This window comes from Scleropages formosus, chromosome 10 (assembly GCF_900964775.1).
Source record: "Scleropages formosus chromosome 10, fSclFor1.1, whole genome shotgun sequence".
NCBI classification, from domain to species: Eukaryota; Metazoa; Chordata; class Actinopteri; order Osteoglossiformes; family Osteoglossidae; genus Scleropages; species Scleropages formosus.
The window spans coordinates 25,466,682-25,493,640 of record NC_041815.1 but is presented as its reverse complement, the minus strand read 5'-3'; positions in this window follow the sequence as shown (position 1 = coordinate 25,493,640).

Here is a 26,959-nt window from a genome sequence, read left to right as displayed (position 1 = left end):
ACGGGACTTCACTTGTGGGAGTGAAGAGGGAGGCTGAGCCGGTGCCGGGGGGGGGGAGGGGGGGTCCAGGCATTACTGGGTGTTGTGTTTGGGGTTCGTACGTGTGTTTGTGCGAGTGTGTAGCGGGGAGAGGGGTTGGGGGTCGGGGGCGGGGGGGGGGGGGGTGGATCGATTCCCATGGCAACGGTTTGTCAGGTAGGGGGCTCAGGGGTCCATCTGCCCCCGCCGGTCCCCGCAGACATGTTGGGAGCGAGGACGGTCGCGCGGGAAGCGTTCCGCCGCAGCACACTTGACAAAACAAAGACAACTCACTCCTCTGGTTTCATGCCACATTTTTTATTCATAAACAAGCTGCTGGCTGTAGAGACATGATAAAGCGGCGAGGGGCTCTACTGAGACGGCCACAGATTTAAATGCAAAGTCTCAGCTACACCAAATCCTCCCTCGCGCCATTATTCAACGGATTTCTCCGCTATTTTTGTCTTTACGCTAAGCTGGCCAGGATCGTGACTGGAGATATGTCATTAAAAATGGTCCGATTGAGGCACAAACGGTCATTAACATAAAAATTAAAGAATTAAGAAAAAAGAAGTAATGAATAAGATGAATAAAAAAACATCTCCGCCCCCATTACCCCCTCCGTCAATGTCGTCTTTCTCCCCGACACAAAGTTGAGACGCGGCGATTTTTCCTCTTACAGGATTATTTGTTTTTATTTGCTTAAGCGCGTGTTTATTATTTTGCTGCGTGGGGCCGCGCGAGGGAAGCGCCGTGCCTACACTCCACTCGAGCTGCCGGTATTTATAGATGTAAACAGATCTGGATTTGAATTGATTTTTCCATCCCGCAGCTGGCTGCTCCGTGGCTGATAAAAAGGGGAAGTGACTTGAGCGGTAATAAAGAGGGTTACTCCGCCCGTGAACGTTACTCCAGGTTTAACTTCGGCGACACCGCCGCTTACCAGGGCTTTCAGGGAAACGTCCTCCCGGGCTCCCATCCCCGCCCTGGAGACGGAAGCGGCTCATGAGGCGGCGGAGGGCCCCGGGGCCCCGAGGGTCAGTCTTTTCACAGAAACCGGACAAGGTGTTAAAGGAGGGCAGCAGGTGGCGTAGTGGTTAAAGCGGCTCCCTTTGGACTCGAAGGACCCGGGTTTATATCCCAGCCCTGATCCGGGTACCTCCCAGGTGTGCGAACGGGTCGATGGTTTGCCAATCACTTTGGAGAAGAACGTCAAGCTGGACGAATAAATGTAAACGTGAGTTGGACATGTGCGGAGGATGGGTACAACGCCACTTGCTATTGATTGGGGGGGGGCGTTTCGCCGAGTGTTTATTGTCATCGCGGCCCCCAAGATGAGTTTCATGATTTATTCAGCTCGCAGCTCTTTCCGTGTTGTTCTTGCGTCGCCTCTGTTTGCGCAGTGTTTATTTTGTCAATGAGTTGAGTGTTTGCCCAGCTGGCGCCGACCCGCCGCGGCTGTGCCAGCGCCGGTGCCCAGGGAGAGAGGGTGGGGGGTCGGTGGCACCGCGCCCGGATCCCTACGTTACGCACCCCTCCCACCCAGTGCCGCCGTTGCTGCCGTTGCCGCTTACCTCCGGCTGGCAGAGCGCGGGCTGCAGACCTGTGAGAGCCTATCAATGCCAGTCCAAACGCCGACAAAGAGGAGAGGCTTAGCCGTAATCCGTATTGACTGCCTCGCGCTTTGTCTGCCAATTTATATCATGGATTTGTCTCACTCAATGATGTGCTCCTGTCAAGTTCTCCCACATTAATCCATAACATTATTAGTTTTCAATACGGCCTTAATTATTCCCGCTCTGACCGAAACGGCGGGAGAATGAGTGGAAAGAATTCAAACAAACAAACAAACGTTTACATGCAAAAGCCGCAGCAACAATGGGTTAATTCAATATTCTCCGCCGTCAAATCGACGGGGTTTGTCTCCGCAAAGCGAGTGTGAAATTAAACATCTCATGTGGCGAGCGCCGTACGTGGGGGGGGATAGGTGGGCCCATTCGACATGCTGCCGCCTCAGACCCACGCCAGGGGAAGACAGTTGTGCCCCCGCTGCTAAATCTCCAGATTACAGTTGACTCCCCTTGGCTTCGCCGAGAGACTACCTGTACGGCGGTGCCGCTCCGACCGGCCCCGCAGGCTGGTGGCTGGGTCACTACACCACCTGGGCTGCGCGGGTGGTGGCTGGTTGTCCAGGATGTCCATGGTGAGCCCCCCCCCCCCCCCCACTGCTCAGTAAACACATACTGCCCTGTTACATAAGGCTCCAAGCACACACTGCTTCATTAACTTCTCAGTATAGAGTACATCGATATGTCTACGGAAATCAATTTGCACAGAGTTCAGTTTTACACTTAAACTTTTACCAAATCTAACTTGATTTTAGCAAGAGGTGACGCCTCCGGTGTAATTTTAACCTGTGTTTGCATTCCCTCCGACATCCATGGGTGTGTGTGCGCTGGGTACGTGAATGTTCTCACGCACGTGTGTTTGCAACTGCATTAATATCTAGGACATGAGTGTGAAAATATGTATTTAAATGCAAATTACTTGTGTATGGAAGGGTTTTAATTACAAGAAAAAAAAACGTGCTCAACATGGGTACATGTGTACTGCTCAAGTGAACAAAAACACACTTTTCCTGAATGTGTATGAAAGTCATGTGTATAAGTATCTGTTAAGTCTATATAAATCTGTATTACGTGTGTATGAATACGGACCTGGCAGCACAGGGTGTAAGGCTGGAGGGGGAGGGGACACACCCAGGATGGGACGCCAGTCCGTCACAGGGCACCCCAAGCGGGACTCGAACCCCAGACCCACCAGAGTGGAGGACCCGGCGAAACCCACCGGCTGCAGACACGTGATTCTTAAATATGGATTCTTGAATATTTTACTCATATATGCATATATTGTATTTAACTGCATATACATGAATGTCTTTGACTTGTGTGCCTCTAAATGTCAATTGCGTTTTACTTGAGTAAGAATATACTGTATTTTATTGAATGAATGAAAACTTCTTTAATCCCAGAGGGAAATTGCACTTGGTTGGAGTAACATGCAACAATAACATGACAATAACATACATGCAGCGATAAGATATGATGAAATAAATTGTGCAGAAGGATGGCGGGAGATATAATTACAGCATTGCAGAATATTTATATATGTATGTATGTGTGTATATATGAGGGTATAAATGAGTTATACTTGTATGTGTATGAATACAATTTTTAGTGATTTGCATAAATGTGTATTTTCAGTATGTGTAAATGTGTGTATCATGTCTGAAAATGTATTTTTGAGTAAAGGCCCGGCAGTTAGAGCCAGGTGCGGATCGGTCTACGGGACAGCCGTGACATCGGCGAGCTGAGTGCTCTCTCCACATCGCCCCTCGCGCCCGGTGCCGAGCCTCTCCTGGGCCTTCGCTCGCATCAACTTCGAGGCGATAACGGCGGCGAGAGGCCCGTTTGGAATTCTGATTAACGTGCGACCGGTGGCCAGACCGAGCGATAAGGCCGACGGAAAGCGCCGAGAACACTGGAAGTGGGAGGGAAGTACGAAAGCGCTGAGGAGAAAAAGAAAACAAGGCGATCGGCGTGGCGATGTCCTCCCTCCGGTGAACACGGGGCCGGCCTCGCGCTCCTTGCGCCCAGCTGTCTCACGGAAGTGACGGCGCGGCGGAGCTGTGTCGGCGCACAGGTCCAGGGCGCGTGCAGCGGATCAGATAAAGCAGCCAGCTTTAATGGCCAGGCTGCGGAGGAAGACGGCAAACAGTCGTCTCTGTTTTATCTCCTTCGTTTGCGGAGAGCTAACAAACGACCCCCCTCGACCACCAACCCCCACTGCCGGCCGCATGCTGACCGCTGTCTGCGGGCCCGCCTGGTCCCGACTCGCACCCCGGCCCCCGATCCGTAATAACCTCACCGCGCGCTCTCACCAAAATCCCATTTCAGCCACATTGCCAGGAGATAGGAGACGATGGCTCTCCCAGATCCATTATCGTGGTGCGGCACGGCTCCCACGAGAGAGCAAGGGCTGCTGGGAAAGGGACGGGCGGCCATCGCCGCCCCATTCTACTCGACAAACGGTGCTGGAGACACCAAGTAAAAATAATACGGCGAAGAATTAATTAGAAATCCTCAAGACAAAAGATCTCTCACGGTGATGGCTTTAACGTGGGGTGTAGCGCATTTGGTGCAAATCGTGTTTAATTAATCTCTGGAATAATTGGGAAAGCAGTGAGCCGGAGGTGGATGCTGGGACTGTGCGGCCTGCGCGCCACCGGCCTGCGAGATGGGTGCCGGCGACCGACCGCGGCGCCCTACCTAGCCTCTCCGCTAACTCCTGCCCCGCCACCCCCTGTCCTCCCCTCTCCCCTGCACCTCAGTTGCCCCTGACCCCTCCCCCCCCCCCCTCGTGTTCCCCAAGGTGGGGCTGGCGGGAGTGCAGGTGGACGGGGGGCGGCTCGCGGAGGGGTGTTGTCAGCAGGCTGATCAGTGGGAGCCAAGGTGCAGTGGAGCAGATAGCTCAGCTCTATGCATACTAAACGGGGTGGCGGGGGGGTGGTGCGCTCTGGGGCCGGGCCTTATCACACCTCGCGGCGCTGTTTATCTGATCGGGTCGCTCAGTGGGGGGGGGGGAGAGAGAGAGAGAGAGAGAGAGAGAGAGAGAGAGTGAGAGATGGGGACATAGGGGGGAGAGCAAGAGGAAGAGGGGCGAGAGCAGAGATCAGATACACGCGCCATCCCCTCGCCGCCGAACAGCCCCGCCAGACGCAATCTGCTCCCTGAAACATGTAGAAAACACCAGATATTCCGTTCCCCCCATTTTTCTCTCCGTTTTATCTACTCTCTTTTGTTTCTCGCGTCTGCTGAGCCACGCTGTCGAAAACCCCTGACAGGGATGGCGTTCCGCGTGCGCCGTAGCCCGCTCCGTTTATTTTTCGGGCCTCGCTCGCACCAGCGTTCGGAAAGGTGAGGTTTAAATAACGCCGCTCGACGTCCTGCTGCGGCGCTCTGCTCAGGGAATCATCCCTTTTGTCTGACAGGAGTCCTGCGTCGGGAAGAGCGAACGCTGGCGGCAGACACTAATTCTTAGCATGACCGATTTTGTGCTCGGTCTTGCAAGACCCCCCCCCACTCATAGACCCCCCCCACCCACCCAGTGGCTGGCAAGAGAACTAAGGCGCTTACTGAGGTGTAGTTGTGTTGACGGAGAGTTCGGGATGCGCGTGACTGGCCGATTCCCGGGACTGGTCTGCGCTCGGAGAACCGGGAGCCGAGATCAGTCCCGCACATCGCTCCACGGATACCCCTCCCGGGACTTCGGGAACACCTGGAGCCGTTCTTGGCCCACAGACCACCAGAAGCTATTACAGCAGAACATTTACCTTCCGGAGAAGCAAGCCATGGCCAAAAGCAGACCATTTCATTATAAATAAACAAATTCATCCCCACGTTCATTCCTACAGGGGCACCAGGTGGGGTACCAGTTGGATCTGCTACCTTTCACTCAAAGGACCCGGGTTCGTGTTCCACCTGCAGCTATACTGTCTTTGATCAAGATGGTTACTTTGAACTGCCTCAGTAAAAACTACCCACCTGTATTAAGGGGTAAAACAAGGTACTTTGGAGAAAAGTGTCCACTAAATAAATGAATGTAACACTCTTTTACCATGGATTTAAAAGCAATTACACTGTTGTAAGTTAACTGACATGAAACAAATGATATGCATATGAATAGCCAATGGGGATGTAAGTGATCAGTTACAAATACGAACTAACCAATCAACATGTACTGAAATGCTTTTATTTTTATTAATCATTTTGGTGTCTCTCTTTGCAATTAGGTGTCCTTTGGTATCTTAAGATACTTATAATAACTTACCCATTTACACAGCTGGATCATTTTTACTGAGTCAATTTGGGGTTAAACTCTTTGATTAGCTGCCCTACAGCAGGAGCAGGGATTAGAACCCATACCCTTAGAGTGACAGCCTTAACCGCTGCGCCACCTGCTGCCCCTGCATCAGACCGCACTGCTGCATCTCCTGTCAGGGTTGGGCTCAGTGCCATGTCTGCTGTAAGACCCTGAATAGCGCAACTTCAGCACCTTGTCTCTAAACGGATGCTCCTCAGACTATCGGTGTTGCCCTCCCACTGGACTCGTTTGCTGCAGTTAGCGGGGGTCCGTCACCCCTGAGTGCCGAAGCAGTTGCTTCACTCAGTTCCGTCCTCTGAGAAAAGGACACGGTGCCCTCGCTGCCTGTCACAGCAGATGGACTGACAGTGCGTGCTCAACTCGTTCGGTGGGTCATGGGGTGACGTAGGCCATTTTTAAAAGTGGGGGAGGGTGTTTGTTTTTTGATGTGGGGGTCCTCACACCTCTGAAGAGTAAGGCATGTTTCCCCCCGAAGCTATATTTAGCATTCAGGGTTCTGCCTCCTCGGGATGAAAAACCACAGCACAGCCCGAAGAGACATCAACAATACAGGCCAAACAAACAGTCACAGCACAAGTCAAACACACATCCACAGCACAGGCCAAACAAGCAAACATCCACAGAACAGCCCAAACAAACATCCACAGCACAATCCAAACAAATCTCCACAAACAGACCAAACAAACATCCACAGCACAGTCCACACACACTTTCAGAACCGCTCATCCCAGACGGGGTCGCGGGAAACCAGAGCCCACCCAGTAACACAGGGCATAAGGCCAGAGGGGGAGGGAACACACCCAGGACAGGACGCCAGTCCATCACAAGGCACCCCAAGTGGAACTTGAACCCCAGACCCACTGGAGAGCAGGACCAGGTCCAACCCGCTGCGCCACCACACCCCATCCAGCACAGTCCAAACAAACACCAACAGCACAGGTCAAACAAACACACACACACACACACACACACACACACACACACACACACACACACACACACATTTTCAGAACCGCTTGTCCCATACGGGGTCACAGGGAACCGGAGCCTACCCGGGAACACAGGGGCGTAAGGCCGGAGGGGGAGGGGACACACCCAGGACGGGACGCCAGTCCGTTGCAAGGCACCCCAAGCGGGACTTGAACCCCAGACCCACCAGACAGCAGGACTGTGGTCCAACCCACTGCGCCACCGCACCCCGGTCAAACAAACAAACATCCACAATACAGTCCAAACAAACATCCACAGCACAGTCCAAACAAACACCAACGGCACAGGTCAAACAAACAAACATCCACAATACAGTCCAAACAAACATCCACAGCACAGGTCAAGCAAACATCCACAGCACAGGTCAAACAAACAAATCACACTGCAGCCAAAACATCCACCGCAACCAAAACAACCACCACAGCTCAGAAAAAATCTGACCACAGTCCTACTAAACAAACCTAACATTTTGAAAAAACACCCATAACCCAATAAAACACCTCTGTTTAAACAATCCCAGTTGAAACACCGATGCCACAGGCCAAACAAACATCCACAGCACAGGCCAAACAAAAGAGTCCTAACAATCAGCCGCACCACATTAAAGAAACAACCACAGGCCAAACAAACCACATCACAGCCCAAGCAACCACTATGTTCTGAGCAAGCAATGCAAAAACAGACCAGACAAGCAAACCACAGCACACCATAGCCCATCCAACCACTATACTGTGAACAAACAACTTCAGAACAAACCAGACAAACAAACAAAAAAAAAACACACCACAGCCCAACAACCTGCCACGGTTCAAACAATCAAACGCGACACAAATAAAACAAACGGAACCGCGGTCGGAGCAAACGGAGACAATCTGGATTACAAATCTGTAATCTTGAATTCTGTACAACCACCACCCCCCCTGTCCCAAATCTGAGGGAAATAATTAATTTGATTTGGAACGAGATCATCTTGCCAACTCCACGTGGGTGAACATTTAATAAGTAACGTGAAATGCACCACTCCAAATCCCACATTTTAAATGGGGGAAACCTAAAAATAAAAACCAAATAAAATCAGGCTGAATTAAATACGGTGTGGATCACCGAGCAGTTACAGGCGGAAGAGAAAGACGGGTGCGGGTTTCCGAGGAAGCGCTGAAGGAAAGGAGGGAAGGGGAACACCTAACGGAGGAGCCAGGGATCGGGCGGGGGAGCAAGGCGAGCAGCAGACGTTATAGATGGAGGGAAGAAAATGAGGGGTGAGAAGGCCAGACTAGTGTATGATGATGAGGTTTAGTGTGTATCTGTGCATATGTGCTGCGGGGGTGGGGGGTGCCACCAAACCTAGGTGGAGCAGCATCGACACCCAGCTCTGACATCTCGCAGCAGCCAATCACGGCCTGGACAGAGAGCGGCGCTGGGGGGCACTGCCGGCTAGCCGCGCTCCGCGTGGGGAGGGAAGCGAGAGGTGGGGCTGGGTGGGGGTGGGGGGGTCCTCGCTGTGAGAGGGCCCTGGGGACGGCGCGCCTGCAGCCTCCTGATGATGATTGATGCAGGCAGGCCGCAGACGCCCCAGCCGCTCAGGAAAATTAAAAGCCTATTTTGTAAAGTTGTAAAAGAGCAGAATGGCAGAGGGCTGATGAGCCCCCCCCTCGCTGACACAGCCGGGATTCTCTTTAGCGTCTTTAGTATCATCAACTCCTTGGAGAGCAGGCAGAAGGGAGTAGTTACACGCCTCTCACCCACGTACCCCCTCGACGTGGCTGTGTGATGGAGGTCTATTGTGCCCTCGCAGTGAGTGTGCTTGGGTGTGTGTGACTGGATGTGCATGAAAGGGAAGCAGTAAACAGCAGTAGGATAGAGTGCAGAGAAAGATATATATATATATATATATATATATATATATATATATATGTATAAATGTGCCAAAACGCATTCATACATTTCACAATGGCTCAGTATTTAATGAATAATACAGCAAGCCATAGTTTTCCGATATTTCGGATCAGCGTCCCATCAATTACATATAATATATACATTTACTCACCGGGCTTATGCCTTTCTTCAAAGCGACTCACGGTGTTCAACTACCCACAATTTTTTTATCCATTTCTACAGCTGGGCAATTTTACTTGAGCGATTTAGGGTAAGTACATTGCTCAAGGGTACTGCAGCTGGAGGTGGGATTCAAACCTGCAACCTTTGGGTCTGATGGAAACACCTCTGGCTACCACACCACCAGGTGCCCCCCTCTGCATGTATAATATATATGTATAATTAGGATAATATTCCTTATTGTTTGATTGAAAAGAAATTCTGCATAATTCTACCTACAGCGCAAAAGTCAGCGCACCACGTAATGAAGCGAATCGCAGCTGAGCCTCGCCAGCGCGTTTCGCTCGTCGTTTCTACGAGTGCTGTTGTGAAAATACACCGTAATGTCGACGCGAACCGTGAACGAGTAGGAAGCTGCGGCGAAGCTCATCGGGATGGTCCGTGTCGCCGACCGACGCGCCGCTCTTGTGTTGACGTGTGTCCGTGGCGCATCTGCGGGACGACACTGGCACGGGCCCTGCGGACGACGCCGGGCGTCTGCAGGCCGTGAAAGAGAAGCTCTTAATATCTCTCAAGTATGAGACACTTACTTGTTTGTATATCATTTGCAAATCATTTATCCTCAATGTGAATTTAATTGACCAGGCGACCCGGGAAGGACTCCCCCAGCCCTGGCAGACTGCCGCCCCTCCCTCCTTACACCCCTTCCACACCCCCGCACCACACCCCCCCGGTAGCTGGCAGCGGAGGGTGTTGGAGTGACAGCCTGCTCCGGGAAGGCCCAGCCGGCTGGGGAGACGCAGGCGGGAGAGGTCAGGCCTGTGTCAAGTGGGGTGTGGAGGCCAGCTGAGGCATGCTGCCTGTGTATTGTGCTAATTTGTGCAGCCAGTGATGGGGGGGTGAAGGGGTGGGCCGGTAGGAGGGGCGGAGGGGTCCGTGGCATAGAGCGGCATATGGTGCCTGGTTGAAGGTGGGGGGGACCTGTAGTGTTCTGGTCCCTCACACATGCACATACAGACACTTGCGCGCACACACACACACACACACACACACACATACACACACACACACCCTGGACCCTCCAGCCCCCCCCATGGACCGATGGCAACGGGTCCCACCCCCACCACGCTGTGCGGCTAACGTCCCCTAAATGGCTGCCATTTAGTAGGGTTCTCTTTACAAACAGCTTGTCAGCTCCACTGTGTCTTTGTGGACCGGCGGCTTTCCTTGTTAGCAAGTCGGGCTACAAATGAGTAGCGACGTCACGGAAGCGCGTACAATTCAGGTGAAGGCTGACGATTCGCGTGATGCCGCGTGCGAAAACATAAAGATGCCAAAAAACAGCGTGCAAAAGATGTAGCCCGGTCCGGGAGTGCGATTCTACCTGCGTCGGATCGGGAGACATAAGAAAAATTAACAATGAAATGCAGTGACATAAATGCAGTTCGGGGTCCATCACTTCTGAGAATGCAGGTTAAAAAAATACGGGGGAAAGAGACCTCAGCGAAGACGAAAGGTTGCAATGATGAGAACTGTCCTTTTCTCCTGCAAGATTGGAGACCGTCCAGGTAAAGCGTATTTTGGTGGGGGTGAGGGGTAACGCGGCTTCATTTCAGGACCTTGAGGTTGGTTTAAAGTCGGGTAGTGACCATTTCTGAAGTGTTAATGACAGGCCTATCACTGCCAGCCCTTTACAGTGGGGTCGCGACCCCAGCGAAGCGATATGAACGCTTATCAACTGTACCACCGCAGACAACACTCCCTGCCCCTCCCCCACCTGGTTCCCACACCGCAAAAGGCGGGGGGGGCACTGTCACTATCAATTGTGGCTGGGGTGGGTGGGGGGGTTGGCATTGTCCTGGCTCCCCTTTTACCCTGGAATGTAATGGGCTCCGTGGAATATCTCCATCACTGACTCACAGAGCTGCCAAGTGGAAACATGGCGTGTTACACAAAGCGCCTGCGTGGAATAAGGAATGAGGAAATCCTGACAACACACCGGTGAGTCGTGTGGAAGTATATAAATAAGTACAAAACATGACCAAGCTGGCAAGGGGTGGGGGTGGGGGTGGGGGTGGCAGACATGCTGGGAGGCATCCCGGTGTGTGCGGGGGGCTGGCTGCCAGGGGACGGTCTCAACCTGCTGTAATGTTCTCTGGAACCGACTCCGCTGCGACGCCCCCCAGCCGCCAACCCCTCCCCGTCCGCGCGGCCCACCGGGGTCCGACCGGGCCGTGTGTCACAAGCAGATGGGCGAATCACAAAGGACCCCTCACCTCACCAAGCTGGTTTCCAACATGCCTGATTACATCCTAATACCAAAGCTAGAACTGATACAGTGACTCTATGGTGATTCAATTAGTGCAGCAGGCATGAAGGCGGCGGCACAAAGAGATGGGGTAGTTAGAAAGTCATTTTCTTTTCATCATTATAGCATCTCGCACGTGGAAGCAGAAAATTATAGGCTCATGCGTCTTTGGTTAATATCCTCTGGGGCCGTATTTGTGCTAGCGCTGGAGCTGGATGTCACACTTGACGAAATCATGTACCCTTGATGGATTTAAACACTGCCAGGCAGCCAGTGAGGGAGGTAATGGCAGACAGGAGGAGCGCGGGGCGCGGGGCTCCAATTCAGCAGAGAGAGACGTTCTTATTACGGCGCAAGGTGGGAAACGCGTCAAGCCTGACTTCAAACATCAAAGGACTTAGCCATGTGAAATATTTTATCAAATCCCAGACCCTAAAACACAGAAGCTGGAAGTATTAAAAATGGGAAACTGCAGTAACAGTCCAAGAGAAGTCCAGCAAGGACAAAGCACACGTATGGCTTGGAGAATACACATGGCACAGTGGGGGATTTTGCATGTCAGCGGTGTGTGTGTGTGTGTGTCTTTCCAGAATCCAAGGTGCAGAGTCACATTTTGATATGGGCATACTGATGTGGAAAAAGACAAACTGAGGCTTCAGCAAAAAATAAAACTCTGACGTGTCATGGGGATCAGACTCCGATCGTGTGTGTGTGTGTGTGTGTGTGCATGCAAAGAAAACTATTCTCCCTACAGGAATAGTAAACAGACAAAATTATGATGTGCTGTTGGTGAGTCCACCAAGTGGCCCCCAATGGATTGGCCATCAAGGGTATGGATAAGAGAAGCTGATTCAAGTACATACGCGTAAAAAACATGGTCTTATAAACATGCGCTCTCATCACGGTAAAGCAAAGTGTGCACACACTCACACGGTGCATACACCTGCACGCAGAGGCGTCCCTATCCACAGATATGTACATGATACACAAATCTGTGCATATGCAAACACACGAGCAAGCACAGACACACACACACACATACATACACTCTCACGTGCACGTGCGCATACACGGCTGGAGAGGAAACAGGCTGCCTGGGGGTGCTGGACTGAGTCAACAGCAGACATGTCTGCAAATGCTCAGGAAGGATTTATCTGCGTTGCATGTTTAAGAGTGCAAAGCCCTATTACGAGCTCTTACATACATGCATAATAAGTGATGCTGCTGTGCGCAGTTGAAAGCATGTCATCCTGCTAGTGGCAAGCTCATGTTAGCAGGCACCTCCAATGCATGCGTGTTGGGCATGTTCTTTATGTTTTGTGTTGGTCATGTTGAGTTTCTTCTGGTCATTTAGCATGCTGGCCATGTTGAATACCTTACGGTCATTCAACGTGTTGGGTGTCTTCTGGTCACCGAGTTTGTTGGTTGTGTGTTAATTGTCTTTTGGTCATTGAGTGTGTTGGGTATGTTGGATGTCTTCAGGTCATTGAGTGTGTCGAGTGTGTTCAGGTCACTGAGCGTGTTGAGTGTTCCCTGGTCACCGAGTTTGTTGGTTGTGTGTTAATTGTCTTCAGGTCACTGAGTGTGTTGGGGATGTTGGATATCTTCCGGTCATTGAGTGTGTTGGGGATGTTGAATATCTTCAGGTCATTGAGTGTGCTGGGTGTGTTCAGGTCATTGAACGCGTTGAGTATTTTCTGGTCACCAAGTGTGTGTTCATTGTCTTCTGGTCACAGTGTGTTGGGCATGTTGGATATCTTTGGTCATTGAGTGTGTTAGGTGTCTTATGGACATTGAGCTAGTTGGGTGCGTTAGATGTCTCCTGGTCCTTTGCCAGAGGTATTGGCTATGTTGGGTGTGTTGGATGTCTCCTTGCTGCTTGCCATGTTGGTCATTTTGGGTTTGTTTGGTGTGCTGGGTGTCTTGTGAGCTTTCGGTGTATTGGATGTCTTCTGGTAACTCAACATGGTGGTTGCATTGCCTGTGTTGGATGTGTTGGGTGTCTTGGGGTCACTCAGTGCGTTGACCATGTTGAGTGTCTTGTGGTTGTTCTCCACATTGGCCATGTTGACCATATTGGGCATATTCTGGCAGCTCCATCTCCTATCTGATGGTGGTTTATCTACCAGGGTCCACGTTGGCAGCAGTAAACAAAGCCACGCTGGCCCAATCCGCACCCCCCATCTACATTTAGGGAGGCAAAAAAACATGGGTCCTTATCAGACAGCACTGCACTTCCATTCCTCACACATTGCCTTTCTATCTCTGTCTGGTCTTGAAGATATGCTAATCGGTGTGTAAGTATATCCTGTCAAATAATTACCATATATTAAACTGTACTCATCTCGGTATAATTTCCTCATATGCATAATCGTATTTGGCTTTTCCTCTGAATGTGAAAGAGCGGCCTTACCTTAGGCAAGTTAATCTTCATTGATTGAATATCAGACTCATTTGAATGTGTTAAAGTGTGCCTCGAGGAGGCGTGGCCAGGATGCGGGGGGAAAGTTGAGGACCGACAGGGTTCTGATGTGCCCCACGTGGCCACGCCCCCTTTTTTGGTGACAGTCGCATGGTGCCACAACCAGCTGTCAGGAGCCTTTCTGATCTCCAGCAAGGAAAGTACTGAACACTCCCCCTATGGACCTGCTGATACTTCACTGTATCTTCAATAAACTCAAGGCGCTGTTGTGCACAGGAATGGAAATCCAGCTCAGTCATGATACCACTGCATTATGGGAGAATGGTGCATCATGGGAGAAGACCAAATAACACCACTAAGCACTAAAGGTAAATGTATGAAGTGGGGTACAGATTTCATGAAGCGCGTTTCTGAGTTAGCCTGTTCTTAGAGATTTCAGCTTAGTGCCTGCAGGTGGCGTAGTGGTTAGAACTGTCAAACTTGGTAGAGTAGCATAACCAATTTGGAGCATGGTAATTTTTACTGGAACAATTCACGATGAGTACCTTAATCTGGTTTACTTCGACAGGAGTGGACATTACATTATGCCTCTGTGAACAAAGGAATAATGCTTAATGACAATAACAGTGCACATAAACACATCTGCAGTGGCTGTGCCACTACTAAGAGCCTGGTGAGGGAATATTTAAGGGAGGGTGCAGCAAGGTATTTACATGCTATACCATCCACTCTATTGAATAAGCTGTAACATAAAAGTAAATGCATAGACCAGATAAGTCAGATCATACGCATCAGTCCAAAGACATGCTGTTCAGGTGCCCCCATGGTGTGTGAGTGACAGAGAGAGTGTGTGTGTTCCACCGATGTATGGATGAGTGACCCATTGTAAGTAGTGTATCTTGCAGTGTAAGTCACCTTGGTGAATAAGGTGTGTGGGCTGATAACACTATATAGACTTCATTAGAAGTCACTTTGGAGAAAAGCGTCTGCCAAATAAATAAATAAAAATATGGCTTGTGGGCTACTGCCAGTCCTGAATCCTAACCATAATGCTCTCCTTAACCCTTACCCAGACCCTAAGCGTAATCCTATCCTTAATCAAAACCCAGTCCCTAACCCTTACCCTTACCCTAACCCTAACTGTAACCCTAACACTGAACAGCTGTATGGATGGACTGCACAAGTATCTTTTTTAGTGGACAGCAGGTAGCCTAGTGGTTAGAGCTCCTCCTTTCTGCTCAAAGGACCCAGGTTTGGCCCCCATCTCCTTGTGTTGCTCTCTTGATCCATCAATTTACCTGCATCGCCCCAATTAAAACTGCCCATCTGTATATAGATTACGTTGCTTTGGAGGAAAGTGTCAGATAAAATATGAAGCACATGTAAATGCATCTTCAGCAGAGGGAATCAAGCACCCCCCCATCCATCCCTCACAGTCCGTGCTTACCCCAATACTTTCACCCCAGGTGGACAAAGGAGTCGCCCCCTGCACGGGATGCAGATGACCTTGCGCCGAACGGCACCCGTGGCTCCTCATCACCGCGCCCCTCCGTCAACGCCATAAACCAAATGCATCCTCTCGGTCCTGCGCCCTGCTCCTTTCGTCCCCCAAAGCGTTTTTAAAAATTAGAGCAGCTCAAGTCAGGAAACAGTTTCCATTTATCTTGTGGTAATATGCGAGAGACTGCATTAAAGACAAATAGCATCCCTTCCCATTTCCTTTATCACTGTCAAGGCAATTAATAGGCCAAGGCCCCTGTTACTGGGTTACCGGAGAGAGCGCGGGAGAGCAGCGCTGTGCGTTGCGCCAGCCTCCCGTTGCGCCCTTGCCCTCTCCAGCTCCGTGTCCCTCGCAAGACCTTTCGTTGCTCTCAGTGCTCCAGCACTGGTCTTCAAAAAAAAACACAATACATACACTAAGAGAAAGAACATACATAAACATGTGTTGATGTTAGTGCACAGAACTTGGATTCTCGCAGGCGATTAGTTCTCACGTGGATAAACATTTGGAGACACACAGGATTTACTCGCAGTTGGTAAATTCCACCAATTCCGCCAATTGCAATTTCCATTCATTCATTGTCCATAACTGCTTGTCTGGTGCGGGGTTGTGGTGGTCTGGAGCCTATCCATAGAAACAGGCGCCATTCCATCACAGGGCAGTCACACACACTCACACACACACACTGAGGGCAATTTAGAATCACCATAGCTTAATTACAATTTATTCATGGGTTAAGCTTTTTTCCAAAGTGACTGACAATGTTCAGTTTGCACACTCAACACTAATTACTCAGATTTACCTCTTCATGCAGCTGGGTAATTTTACTGTATCAATCCAGGGTAAGTACCTTGGTAAAGGGTACTATAGCAGGAGGTGGGATCTGAATGCCTGTCCTTCAGATATAAGGTAGGAGCTCTAACCACTACGCCACCTGCTGCTCCCATTCATATATGTAGGAATTAATATGTTCAGGGCTTTATGAATTTATGCACTTTTGGTGTTCAAAATCCACTAGAGTTGTGTTAGATGTTTAGTGAGAGGGTTCTGAACCAGGGACTCGAGAACAGCAATATGCCTGAGGGATTCCTTGGGTCTCAGCTGTCCCTGGGGGAGGGGAGGCGAGGGGAGGGGAGGGGAGGGGGTGCGCAGTGGTGATGGTGCGACGGTGGAAGACAAAAGGGCGCAAAGATGAGCTGAGATGGTGAGGTGAAATGTGGAGCGAGGAGGCCTCCGTGAGCACTGAGAGGCAGACCCAGCTCGGCCGAGGCAGTCGCACCCGAGCCCCCGGTAGCCGGTGCTCTGCTTTACATGTCTCATTTGAATATATTGATTGGGCCATCTGTAAGCCATTTATCTCCTTCAAAAAGCCGTTAGAACAGAGCCTGTCCTCCTTGCAGCCTGCTTACCCCAGTTCCTCAACTCAGACACACACACACAGACACACACAGACACACACACGCGCGTGCGGGTGTGCGTCTACACCTCTGACACCTGATTTTTTTATAGCAGGATAATGGCAAGGTCCAGAAAACACAGTGGCAGCAGGTGGCGCAGGGCTTGGATGCTGAAGGTTCGAAACCCACCTCCTGCTGCAGCACCCTTGAGCAAGGTACGTACCCTGAAATGAAACAGTAAAAATTACCCAGCTACATAAATGGGAAATGGGTAAATCACTGAAGGCATCTTAATGCTTTAGGTCTATTTGGACACGAACATCGGTAAAAAGAAAAAAATGTGATCACAACTATCGTCTCACACTTGAAGGGGCTGGATTCGAATCCTACTTCTTCCTTTCATTGATCAAGTCATTTCCCCTATCTTGTTCTAGAAAAATTGGCCAGCTGTAAAAAATGGGTGAAACAGCAGAAGTTGCAGCGAGAGCAATGTGTCAGGCAAATAAGTAAGCACACACACACACACACACACACACACACACACACACACACACACACACACACACCGGCTGAAACCTTGGGACGAGTCACAGCAAGCCGGAGCCTAACCCGGCAACACAGGGAGCAAGGCTGGAAGGGGAGGGGACACACCCAGGATGGGACGCCATTCTGTCGCAAGGCACCCCAAGCGGGACTCGAACCCCAGACCCACCAAAGAGCGGGACCTGGCCAAACCTGCTGCGGCACCGCGCCCCCCATAAATAAGTAAATAAATAATAAAAAAAAATGTAAACGACTCATAACCGTCAGCTAGTGAGAGGACAGAAGAGCCGCCGTCCCCCTGCCACATGTCACAGTTCTGCAGGACATCCGGTGCTCTTGCTCACCTCGCGTCGGCCGCAAAGCGGAGAGAAGGTGATCAGCGGTGGCGGGCAAGACCCCGTTTACAGGTCTACAGGTCCGGGATGAAAGAGCCGCTGCGATAATTACCGTGTTCAGAGATGCGCCGCAATTAAAATTTCTTTCAAACGTGCCGGCGTATCGGGACGGACGGGCCGTCGCCGCGGCGACGCCTTGTGTACGCGCGGAGCGCAGCGCCGCCAGTCTCGGGAAAGGGCACGGCGAGCTCCGCTAAGCCGGGGCCCCGGCGCGCCTGCGGGCCGCTGATATTATTCGCGAACACGGGTGCGGGATGCGCGCTGCGCGCTAATTCGACGCACTCTCGCCTCAGATGGTCTGTTCAAATCCACGTCGAGGAGCGGCGCGGGACTAATCCCCCCCGCTGGACGGGCGCCCGCCGTACGGTAGGCCGCTGTCTGTCTCGGCTGATTCGGCGGACGAGAACGCGGCGCGGGACACACGCTGCGGGGCTTTTGTGCTTCCCTCGCCGTATTGTGCCTTTGTTGGCTTTTGTGTCCCTCCTTTATTCCCATTCATTCCTCCCTCAGACGCGACATCTTACTCTTGGAGGCCCGCCATCCTGCGAGCGCCGTCCCTCGCGCCCGCGCCGCAGAGGAGGGGTCGGCGGGGTTTGGGACGGCGGAGCTTGGCCGCGGCGCGTTGGCGTGCGGGGCGGCCGCGGCGGCGGCGGTGGCGGCGGCGGCTCTCGGAGAGGCCCGAGTAGCCGAGCGCACGTGTGGGCCCTCGCCAGATGGTGGAAAGTTGGCGGAGCGGCGCGGGCCATAAGGAACATATGCGGGGCGTTTGAGGAGGCTCGGGTCGGGGGGGGCTGGCGCGGGGGCTTGCTGACACTGGCACGCGCTGGGGCGCAGCGCCGCCGCCCGCCACCCGGACCTCGCGATCAACACCGCGATGCGACGGCGTTGGGACTTCCCTCCTTTCGCCGACACCGTCGTACCCGAAGCGTGTGCTTCCCGCGTAGCTGTAATAACACATCCGTGGGGACAGCAGGTGGCGCGGTGGTTAGTGCTCTCACCTCAGAAACAAAGGACTGGCAGTTTGGCTGGGGCTTTTACCGTAGTTGTTTACCGTATCGGTTCAGGGTAAGAACCTTGATCAAAGGCACAACTACCCTGCTCTATTAATGGCTAAATAGTTTTGAGCAGCTTGAACTGGGCACGTAGTGAAACACATAGAGCAGAATGTGGAAATGTGCAAGTAGAAAATGAGAACCAGCAAGGGCAACATGACAAAACTCGTGTGTGGATAGTTCATGTCACATGCAGTGATTATAAATTTCGAATTTCAAAATTTGTGTGATCCCTCTCAACTCATATTTAATATTTCTTAATGCATAAAACCCAAACTAATTTATATATGACTGTTTTAGTTTCACGAGGGGGTGCGGTGGCGCAGTGGGTTGGACCACAGTCCTGCTCTCCGGTGGGTCTGGGGTTCGAGTCCCGCTTGGGGTGCCTTGCGACGGACTGGCGTCCCGTCCTGGGTGTGTCCCCTCCCCCTCCGGCCTTACGCCCTGTGTTGCCGGGTAGGCTCCGGTTCCCCGTGACCCCGTATGGGACAAGCGGTTCTGAAAATGTGTGTGTGTGTGTGTGTGTGTGTGTGTGTGTGTGTGTGTGTGTGCAATGCAAAGCTAACTTTGGGGAGATGTGTCACTGACAAATGAACAAATATAAAAATAAGTCGCCGAAGCAGGTGTAATGGTTTCTTTATTTACCGTAGTAAATGCTCTGTCAAAAGGCATCAGCGTGATAACGTGCCACATACGTCTATGTAAATAATGCACAAGCAACGTATTGAGGGCTACTTACTAGAAGGGCAGCAGGTGGCGTGGTGGTTAGTGCCGCTACCATTGGACTCAAAGCACTTGGGCTGGAATCCTACCTCCTGCTGCGGTACCCTTGATCGAGGTACTTACTCTGGCTAGCAAAGTGAAATGACCGAGCTGTGTAAATGGGTAAATCAGTGTACGTTGCAGCCGTGGGCTTTGCGTGATGTTAGAAGACACGGTGCGACGCGGGTTCCGTCTCCGGCGGCGCCAGAGATCCGCCGTCATACTTCCGCCTCGAGTGTCACCCGCTCTGACTGGTGTTTCCACAATAGCGCGCGCGTGTACGTACACGCGCGCGGGCGCCTCGTCGCGTCGCGCCTCTCTCCCTATCGACGTGCATCAGCCATCGCCGACCCCCCTCCCCCACCCCCCCCCAGCACCCGCCACCTTTCCCAGCTGCACACATTTTTTTTCTTCTTTTCTTTTCATTCTTTTTTTTTTTTTTTCCCCAAACTCCTTTCCTCTCTCAGATCTTGGTGTCTGTACACAATTCCTTCGCCGCAAATCCTTCAACTGGATGGATGAAGGTCCACAGCCCATTCATCATCGCCCTTATCCTCCGCCCTCGCTGCTGTTTTTATATCATCCTGCAGTCAACTTGACAAGTGATGTCCCAGTCCCTCCCTCTCCCTCCCGCTCTCCCTCTCTCTCTCTCTCCCCCTCGCTCGCCCTTTCCCAGTATGCCACTGGGACTGGTGCGACACCTTCAGAGCTGGCGGTAACAGTACTATAAAAAGCTAACTCAGAGAAGAGAGGGTAATGATGAAATTTAACGGCTCGCCTTGGCACACCTGGGGTCCAGCCCAACCCGGGGCCTTAAATCGCCCCCCTCCCTTCACCGTGACCCCCCCCCCCCCAGCGGTGCAGCCTGAGTGCTGAACCAGAACTGCCCTGGTGGGGTCAATGCCACTGCGGAGAGGGAGAGTTATTTCTTTTTAAAGAGGCGGTATAGATTTTGTAGGATCTCATTTACGCCTGCATAAAAGACCAGCAAGGGAAGTTTAAAAGAAGGAAATTGGTTTCTGAGTATTTTGTGGCAGTTTTAACCCGCTGCGCGCCAGACGCCAGCCGACGCGGAGAAGCGTCGCTCGGAACGCCGCCCCGCATCCGGAACACCGCGTCGGCGGAATCCGTTCGACGGGCCTCTTGGGCATTTTTGGCGATATTCACATTTGAAAGAAGGATGCGGGCTCTGGAGTAAAGTTCTAGAAGCCGGCCGCGCCGTTCCCTGCAGCTCCACCTCTCGTTCATGTCAAGTGGGACCGTTTCAGTTCCGGAGCCCAGACGCCCGACGCGCGCTGGATCGGACCCTGGCGCTCGGGGGCCCCCCCGCCGCTCAGCCCGCCTCCCACATGGCCCCGGATGCCGCCTGCCCTGGCAGCGCACAGAAAAGCCCCCTTTGATGTGGGCCCAGGGCACGCACACTGAGCCCAGCGAGCCTCGTGCACAACTTCCTGACCGGGGCCGTCCGTCGCTGTCTCCGCCCACCGGCTCCGCCCACTGGTCAGGGTCCAGCCGCCGTCCATTCCTTTCTCACCCCTGCAAAACACGGAGGGGAAAGAACCCACCCGCATGCATAAATTATCCCCTCCTCATGAAAATAGATTTTGCTAAAAGGATTATCGCGACACACATCCGAACGCAAACATGCTAATCCTCATTAAAACACCAAAAGCCCTTTCCACGCAGACCTTAAAAGGGGCCCGGCGGAGGGTGGCCAAGCTGGACGTCCACCAGGAACGCCGCGGACCCGGGCCAAAGCGGGCCAGGCTGGCTTCGGGGGTCGCCGGCCAGGGGCCTTGGACCCGAAAAGAACGACAGACAGGGTGAGCAGAAGTGGATAGAGAGGAAAAGGGAGAGCGGGAGGAGGAGAAGAACGAGGAGGAGAGAGAAGCAGCGTGGGTTCGGGAGGGGGGGTTGGGGGTGGAGCGGTGGACGGAAGGGGCCCCTGCTTTGATCTGCCAATTCCAATGTAATAACAGATAAATAGGGAAGACTCTCCGGGCCACAATGGCAAACAGCTTGGGCCTGCCAAGGGAGAGTGAGCTAATGCCTCCGGCAGGGGCCCCCGCGGCGGGGCGGTGCATGCGTCCGGCCCGTCGCGTGATAAAGCTGACAGATTGCCCCGAACGACAGCCACTTTGATACCCAGCAGCCCCGGAGGCGAAGCCAGAGTGCCTCTTTAGCCATTCACAAGTTAATGTGCCAATTTGTTTTCCAGCGTGCCTGAAGGAAATGTATTGCGACGCGCCGCGGCTCTCGGCAAATACTAATAAAATGCTCTTTGGCTGCAATTTGTTTAATTGGCCACAGTGGGGATGGATGCGTCGCCTTTTTTGGAGAAAGTCACCCCCGCCATGGCGGTTTGCAGATGTTCGCAGGGCCTGCCGACGCCTGCTGCCCTTCCCGACTCCCTGCGACTGTTCCCAAAACTGCCGTTTCCACACCCGAGTGGCCCCGCCCACTGCTCTCCGGCAGGCTCGTCGGACGCCCATCGCCGAGAGCGCGAGTTGAGGGGAAGCGACGCTGTGGCCTGAGCGCGAGCGCGGCGTCACCATCGCTCCGACGGAGGGGGTCCCGCCGGTGCTGGTCACACCCTAATTAACGTTTTTGCTCAGATGATCTCTCCGCAGGAAATCGGCGCCACAAAAATCGGCAACGAAATGAAATACGTAGAGAATCACTTAAAAACTCTTCTGGATCGTTCTGTGTGGGTCTGCATCCGCGCATTATTCCCTCATTCATCTGTAATATTCCAAAGAACATGTAAGATAAAGAAAGCATGTCTCTTTATGCACGTGGTCACGCTAAGGTCACTCGTCAGCTCTACCCGCTAAGCTGAACACGCCAGGAAAGACCTCAAGGTAGAGGAGGCCCCGTTCTCCCGCCATTCCCTTCAAACACACCCCACATAAGTGAGATCTCAATGCGGTGAGATATTCATTTATGTATATATTTTTCTTTATGAGATATTTTAGGCAGTATAATAACAAAGACACTTCTAGAAGCAGCAGTGCACAGCAGGCCATCGCTATAGTGTAAAAGAGAAGTAAATGGCATGGGTTGGGGGCCCTGGGATGTGCGGAGTGGGGGTGAAAGGGTTAATGGACCTGTTTAAAGGAACAGCTGAGGATCAGGGTGAGACCGGACTAGCGCTCGGGGTCGAGGGCGACCGCACAGATGCTGGTGTCAAAACAGAGCTTATAAATGTCTCTCTGAACCCTGGTTTGGGGGGAGACGTGGCCTGATTGAAGTGACCCACCCACCCACACAAACAAACATCCCCCAGAGAGGTGTGAAAAGGTTCTGTTGATCCCGACAGCAGAGCAGGTGCAAGTTAACATTTATTCATTCAACTAATGCTTTTTCAGAACTGACTTGTAATGTTAAGCTACTTACACTGAATTACCCTTTTATACAGATGGGTCACTTTTACTGTGTTAGTCCAGAGTAAGTCCCTTGATCAAGGGTAATACAGCCAGAGGTGGGATGCAAAGATCAGTCAAGATCAATAGCTTATTTATTTATTTATTTATCTATTATTATTATATGGCTGCATAGCTGATTTGTTTATTCAAAGCACTTTGCAGTACTTGGCACATTAATACAGCAGGGTGAGTACTGTAAACTGGAGCAATTTCACATAAGTACCTTGACTGAGCGCAGTAAAACAGCCACTAGCAGTAGAGCTCAAACCAGCAACCTTCGGGTTGCAAGGGAGGATCCTCGACCGCTACGGCGATGCCTTGCTTGATCCCGAGTGCGTCTGTGATCCGAGTTGTGTCTGAGCAGAACGTGGGAGAGCGTACTCTACGTGCCGGCATCCACGTGCGGCGCAGATCGACAGGTCTTGGCCTTAATGGCGGGAAACGAAGAGCGCAGCCGAACGGCGGACCTGCTGCAAGTCACACGCCGGGCACGGGACCTGGGAAGGGAAACAGCACGAGGGATCGGAGGAGAAACTTTCGCTGGGAAAAATGGGTCAGTTGGTTCTGGAGGGGATCCCAAGAAATACAGGCCACTGAAAGCGAGTGGAGACGCGCAGGACGGGCTGCTGGGGGTCAAGGAAGCAGATGTATAGATGTGCTCTAGCCAAATGACAAGCCCCGCGGAGCCGCGCCGAGGTGCAATTAATGACCCGTGCACACATTACAGGATGAAAAATTCACACTGTCCGGGACGCGTGGTCCAGCCTGGCAGCTGGAATTCTTCATTAGGTCCGGCGAGCGCGGGAAGGCCGGCGGACAGGACGACCACGCCCTGGCTCAACCCCTCCCCCACCGCACACATCTACACGGGGCCCGATCCAGCACCATTAATGGTCTCCCCTGGGCTTCTGCAGAGAGAAGGAATCTGATTGGCTGCCTATATCGACCGCCAGGTTCGGCTACATAACCTCAGTGGTCAAAGACCGTCCGACGAACTTGCTCGCGTGGGGCTACCCGTAAGCCATTCCTACGAGATGACCTCGCCATCATTATTCAGAGATGGACCAACCGACCTCGGGAGAGAGAGAGAGCGCTCTCATTCGCGCCGACTCAACAGGTCCCGGCCGGCGCCCCGCATTACCAGATCAATATCGTTATTGGTAAGAGTGTCGGCGAGTTCACGACGCCGGTCCCGTTTTGTGAAGCGCGTCACGCCGCAATCCCATAACCAGTCCGGCGTCTCACACAAGGCGTGTCCTTTCACGGAGCTCATCCAAAAACAGTTACACTTTATGTACATTTGATTATCTTCACCGCCTAAACGTAATTTATTTTACGCATATCTCGACATCTAAATTGAATACCGCACGTAGCTGCATGAAAATCACTTAAAAAGGCGGCCTTATCTTATCGGGCCCCATCTAATCCGGGCGTCTCGCGTGAGGAGCGGGCCCGTGTTGAGCGCCTCGCGGTTTGAGGACATCTGCGGCGTCTTCTGGCCTTCCCGCCTGCGAGAGGCCACCTCCATCCACCCACCAGCGATGAACTTTTCCGGAAACATCTGCGTAATGCTAATTGGCATTTATGAAGTTAACAGATTTTTAATTAAGTGACCAATTATCTGATTAAAGGGAAATTAATAAGCGAATTGTAAGATAGTTACTTAAAATATTGTACAAATTGTTTAAAAATGACTGGTAAAAGCCCATATTAGGGGATTTAATAGAAAACGATAATTACTTAACAAGTAAATTATCTTTTAAGGACAGTACTTATTAAAAGTTAACTAGTGCTCATTGACAATTATTAAAAGCTTAATTAAATATGGATGATTGTTTGTTAATTGGATCTATTTCGAACCATTGGAGTCCCTGTCTTGGATTCCTAAGGAATGACGGTGTCATGGTGTCACCGATACGGTTTGCGTGCATTTGGAGGGATGGGCTGCTGACCGCAGCAACAACCGTGAGCTTCACGGCGGCGGCAAGTATGCAAAGCAGCTTCTTTGAGAAGTGGCAGATAAAAGGGACACGCGCCTGGATCGGACCCTTGTCCTCCTTCGGGGGTAACAGGGTTGCGCCAACTGATCCGCGGACCTCGAGAGACAATCTTCTTCGGGGTCCAGCTTGTTCCAGCTGGGCTTTGTGGAAGTTCTGGCAGGATTAGGGCATAGAACCCCATGTTTACACTGTTGTGAGCTCCTGGTTGTTCTGTAACCCCTGGTAAAGTGAGAGGGAATTGAGTAAAACTTAACTTATCGCACCCACTCATATGCCTTTTGTGGTAAGGAAGGATACGGAAGTGTTTGACCGCTGCCTTCTTCAGCGAATGTCTTTAGGCTGCAAACCTGTGGAGAACATGTGAACTCCACGCATGTCGACCTGGATTCAGGCTGGGAAGGACCAGCATCACCTGCTGCGCCACTGTGCCATGTGATGACCTCTGGTAGACCAGGCCTTTCGGTCCATTACGGGGAAGGATGCGCTCAGATCCATCACATGTTGGACAGCACATGCTGCCCATGAGCAGCGGGGTATAAATGTGGGATGTGTGGGAGAGGGGACACAGGTGGGTCAATCTGTCCTGGAGTGCCGGAACAATTTTTCAGGACCCGGTCGTGGACGCCGATTATCTCCCAGGACCGGGCCGAGCAGGAGCCACCGAGCGCAGGTGGAGAGGACGAAGAGAAGGAAGGAGGAACCCTCGGGAGGAGAGGCGCACAAGGAGCGAGGAGACGGCATGTGATGAGGACAAAGGATGGGGGGGGGCGGGTGCCTTGGCGATGGCTGAGCGATCCAACTCCGCACACCCCCGCGCTGCCCACCTCCACGGCAGGTCTCACGCAGACCTTTCCCAGGACACGGAGGAGGAGAGGGCGGAGGTTCCCACGCATCTCCGCGCTTATCAGCCGGAGACACAACTGGTCAAGCGCTCGCTCATGCAGCCGCTCGGGTCCTCTCGCTTCTATTTATTTGTTTATTTGTTTTAACTGGGGGGGGGGGGATGCACCGATCTGAGCCGAACCCCTGGGGGGCCGAAATGCCTTTGTGGATGATAACCCCCGGAACCTGGGAAAGGCCGCCATCGTGGCGACTAGAAAAACAAAACGAAGATTGCTCACTCATCTTCGGCAAGTTTCGGATCCCCGGTTTCCGCCCACAAGTACCCCCGGCGGACGAGGGCGCCGGAGCGTCGGAGCGTGAGGAAACTGGTAACAGAAAGGACACTGGGCCGGGACCCGTCCGCCCATTAAAGCGGGTGTCTGACATCCCATTTCCCCGCCACTTCCTCCCCTCCTAATCCCTTTATGCGAAACTCACTCAAGAGTAAGCATGTGTGAAATTGAGGACTTTCTAATACACATCAGACGGGCCGGGCCGGCCCCCGCGGCACGCGGGCCATCGCGGGGCGGCTTTTGCCAAACTGTGCAAAGCAGAATAATATCATAATCAACAGTGACTTCGGCTCGCCCTCCCCTCTCCGCCGCTAAATGGTTTTCTGTGTCACTGACATCGACGCTTGGCCCTCGTAGCCTTCGGCGCGTTTAGACAGACGGCCGTTCGCTCCCAGCAGGGCGGGGGTGAGGGGGTGTGTTCGCCTTAACCCCCCCCACCCGACCGATTTTCTGACCCCAGCGTTTCCGCATCCGTTCGCTCAGTCTTGAACTCAAACGGCCGAACCGGTGCCCTCTGTTTTTATTTTCTCCGTGCCGTAGATGAGTCCTTGGCGCCGCACGGGATCCCCGGCTCTCCCCATGCAAACCGATGTGGGCGTATTCCTTTGTTTGCCGAATGGCGCACGCCTACCCCTACTGCGTGGTAATATTGCCATTTGCTCAGTCAATTTGCCATTCCCAGCATCCCAGCACTTGCAGAGAGATCCCTGCGTGTGTGTATGTGTGTGTGTGTGTGTGTGTGTGTGTGTGTGTGTGTGTGTGTGTGTGCGTGTTTACAGTGCAATAACGGTTTACTGTCCGGCAGCTTGTAAAATGCTCTGTCTGGGGGGGGGGGCAAGGAAAGGCTGCTGATAGTGTGAGGGGTACAAGGCTGTGTAAAGACCAGCCATGGAGGCCCCCCGTAACCCGAGTCTTCTGGTTCTCTTCCTTTCCTGGAGTGTGACACTGTAGGGTAACAGTGGTGCTTCACACG